Source organism: Lepisma saccharinum, chromosome 8, assembly GCF_977018435.1.
Source record: "Lepisma saccharinum chromosome 8, izLepSacc3.1, whole genome shotgun sequence".
Classification (NCBI taxonomy): Eukaryota; Metazoa; Arthropoda; class Insecta; order Zygentoma; family Lepismatidae; genus Lepisma; species Lepisma saccharinum.
In genome coordinates this window covers 11257431-11261396 of record NC_139236.1, presented here as the reverse complement: position 1 = coordinate 11261396, position 3966 = coordinate 11257431, and the positions used below count along the sequence as shown (strand labels likewise).

At 36.6% G+C, this 3966-nt stretch overlaps 1 pseudogene; it reads right to left on the bottom strand.

Moving 5' to 3' along the window:
• On the bottom strand, window positions 1-705 carry LOC145991355 (uncharacterized; annotated as a pseudogene).
• Window positions 706-3966: the final 3261 nt, after the last annotated feature.

Genomic DNA, 3966 nt, shown 5'->3' with positions numbered 1-3966 from the left:
TTACACTCTTTCCCGTACATAAAAATGTCTCACTTCTATGTGTTTTGACCTTTTATGATATTCCGGATATTTAGCTAACTTCATTGCACTGGCATTATCAACATAGAGGGTTGGTGGAGGATCCAACTCCGAAAGCTGTGACAGTTCTAACAAAAGTTGCTTCAACCACACCAATTCTTTTGCTCCTTCACTTGCAGCAACTATTTCAGCTTCAGTTGTAGAAAGTGCCACCACCTTCTGGAATTGACTTGTCCAAGAAACTGCTCCACCAGCAAATGTAGCAACAATACCTGTTGTTGAGGGTCTTGTCCTCTTGTCACCGGCAAAATCAACATCACTGAAGACTTTCAGTTGTGAATTTCCTATTTTGTATGTTATGCTAAAATCCACTGTTCCTTTCAAATATCTGAAAATACGCTTCACATTGCTCCAATCCCAAGAAGAAGGCTTTTCCAGTACTCTTGCTGCCTTATTAACTGTGAATGCAATATCAGGACGAGTTGCAGCAGCTAAATAAGTAAGGCATCCTACTGCTTCATGATACGGAACCTTCCTGGTAGCATCTTCAGTATTTTCTACTTCTTCACAGCCTACTGGAGTTGACACAGCATTAGACTTAGCCATCTGGAATTGTGCTAGAATCCTTTTTGTGTAAGCCTCCTGGTTTAAGGTAATCGAGCCATCTTCATTGAATTGTATTCTCATTCCCAAGAAATTTTCCAGTGATCTTACGGATATCTTAAATTCTCATTGCAAATCATTTATGAAAGTTTCAACTTCATTTTCATTGCTTCCAACAACCACTCCATCATCAACATAAATTGCTACATACAGTACATTCTCACTGCATTTTCGATAAAAGAGACATGGATCAGCTGAACTGTTTTTGAGACCAGTTTTCTTCATAAATTGGATGAATCTTATTCCAACAACGTGGAGCTTCCATCAACAAATCCTTCTGGTTGTTCCGTATACAAATTTTCCTCAAGTATACCATTTAAAAATGCAGTCTTTACATCAAACTGTTTTAATTTAATTTGTTTTGAAGCAGCCAACGCTAACATCATTCGAATGGTATCATAGCGAGCTACACGACAGAAAGTTTCACTGTAGTCAATTCCTTGTTTCTGTACAAAACCTGTAGCCACTAATCTAGCTTTGAAATGAGGAGAACCTTCACTTGAAGTCTTAACATGAAAAACACAATGATTTTTCAGTACTTGAACATTAGAAGGATGATCAACAAGATCCCAAGTTCCATTTTCTTTCAATGAATCTAATTCTTCATGCATAGCTTCCATCCATTTCTTGTGATTGTTTGATTCAACAGCTTCGGAATATGAATTTGGGTCTGTACCACTGTCATTTTTCACATCAGTCATACATACAGCTTCATTACCTTCCATCCAAGCTGGTTTCTTTTTACTGCGTTCACTTCCTCTTTCATCAGTGTGTATTGGTTGAACTTCACTTCCTTCGGATGTCAATATGGTATATTCTTCTTCTGAAGATCTGTTGTCAAATTGTACTTCCATCTTTCCTTCCATACATTCAGTCACAGTAACAGTAATGTTCTTGTTAGAATTTTGAAGTTCCTTATCATTTTCTGATATGGTAGTTCCATGGTGCAATTTAGAGCTAATTTCAGCCTTGAATTTTACATCATGACTAAGTACTACTTTCCTTTGTGAAGGAATCCAAACCCGATAACCATCCTTGTCATTAACATAACCAACAAGAAACCAAAAAATAGCCTTATTGTCAAATTTGGAACGGAAATTCTTGTTCACATGAACATAACACTGTGTTCCAAAAATACGTAAATGCTCAAGCTTACCAACTTCTCATCTATACCAGAGTTCGTAAGGTGCCTTACCATAACCTGGCAATTTTCCTGTACGATTCAAGACATACACTGCAGTATTACAAGCTTCAGCCCATAAAGCCTTTGGTAGTTTTGTAGGATTTAGCATTGAACGAGGTGCCTCAACAATAGTGCTGTTTTCTCGTTCAGCAGCACCATTTTGCTCAGGAGTATATGGAGGAGTAATACTCTTGTTATCAAATTCTTTTCTTCAAAAAAGCATATCATTCGGTCAAAAGAGATAAATTATATAATATATTAGTAGAGTTTGGAATACCTAAGAAGCTTGTTAGTATGATAAAAGTATACACCAGTGAAACAGAAAGTAAAATTCGTGTGGGTATTAATGTGTCTGACAAATTTACAATTCATGATGGGTTAAAACAAGGAGATGCATTATCTCCATTGCTCTTTAATTTTGCCTTAGAATATGCTGTTAGGAAGGTAAAAGAAACTAAAGAAGGACTAAAATTAAATGGTGTGACTCAGTTGTTAGCATATGCTGATGATGTAGACTTATTAGGGGTTGATATAAATACAATTAAGAATAATGCTAAAATATTTTTCAAAACTGCTAAAGAAATAGGTTTGGAAGTTAACAAAGAGATAGGTTTGGAAGATAACAAAGAGAAAACTAAATATATGCTTACTGTTTGTTTGGAGTAATGTGTTTTGATGCACCACTATCACAATACCATCTATCTGCACTATAGTTTTTACCAACTGATGCCCCCATTACACATGAAAAAAATGCATCACCACTAACTGCTAGTTTTCCTTTGCTGGCTGTTCTTTTCTGTGGACATTCTGCTGCCCAATGACCTACCTGTTTGCATTTATTACAAGGATACTTTTTCTTATAACGATCAGCACAACTTTTTCCAAATTTCCTGTAACTGCTCTTTTTATATTCACACACTTTGGTTTTACTTTTACTTTCACCATGTGCATAAAGTGTTGTAGCTTCAGACGTAGTCTTTTCACTTTGGATGTCACGCAGTTCAATAGCACATAACTTCTGAATAAGTAAGTTCAAAGTTTGGTTTTCTGCTGGAATTTTGTCCCACAGATCCTTGAAATGATCATATTCCTTACCTAAAGTGACAAAATTCGACCATTCAACATACGTTCAGATAATGTATTTTCATCGTGTTTCTTTAGATCATCATTTAAGTCCACAAATAGTTCTTGCAAACTTTCCCACATGTGCACTAATGTCTTCTTTTTCATCACGCTGGATTCAGAAAAAAGTCTCTATCAACTTGTTCAGGCATTTTGAACTGCTGCGCTCAAACCTGGCACACAATTTGCACCACAGTTCTCTTGCATGATTACACGTCAAGGCGAGTTCTGCAATCGGTTTGCTTAATGCATCGGCTATTACACTTGCTGCTTTTGCATCGTCTTTTTGCCATTCCGCAAATGCTGCCTTCTGTTTGCTCATTGGTTCTACCGGTAATTCAACAAATTTCGCGAACCATCCACAATTGTTTCAAGTCCATATGCATGCAACACGATGTTCATATACCACTTCCATTTTGCCCAATCATCAGGACCTTTAAGTTTGTCGATGGATATTTTGTATTCACTGCATGCAGCCATTTTCACGTGTGCACTCACGATGAAACAAACTTCAAAAACTTTCACGCACAACATGACCTGGTGCCCATAACCTGTTAAAGGTATTTGAAGAAATAGTCAAAGTATCAATTTCAAGCAGTAGCATATATTGTGTTTAGCGTACAAGAATATAACAGACAGAAAAAAAACGAACAAGAAAAATCAACGTCCATGTAGTCGAGACTGATAACACAGAATACTCCATGATTTACCATAGATACTACTCACCAACATTGATAAGTTCTACACTCGGCCACCAGTTGGCAGCACCAAACAAATACACATCATAGAATGCAGTGTTTCTGTTATTCTTAACACTTCCTTCAAACGCTGCATTGACAAAATCAACACACAAAAAAATAATCAATTACTTACACCAGTTGCCTTTCTCAACATATTAAAGAGAACACGTTCTAATGGTTTTGTTAGTAGGTCAGCTAACTGTTCATTTCCACTGATATTCTCTAGCTTAATGTCACAAT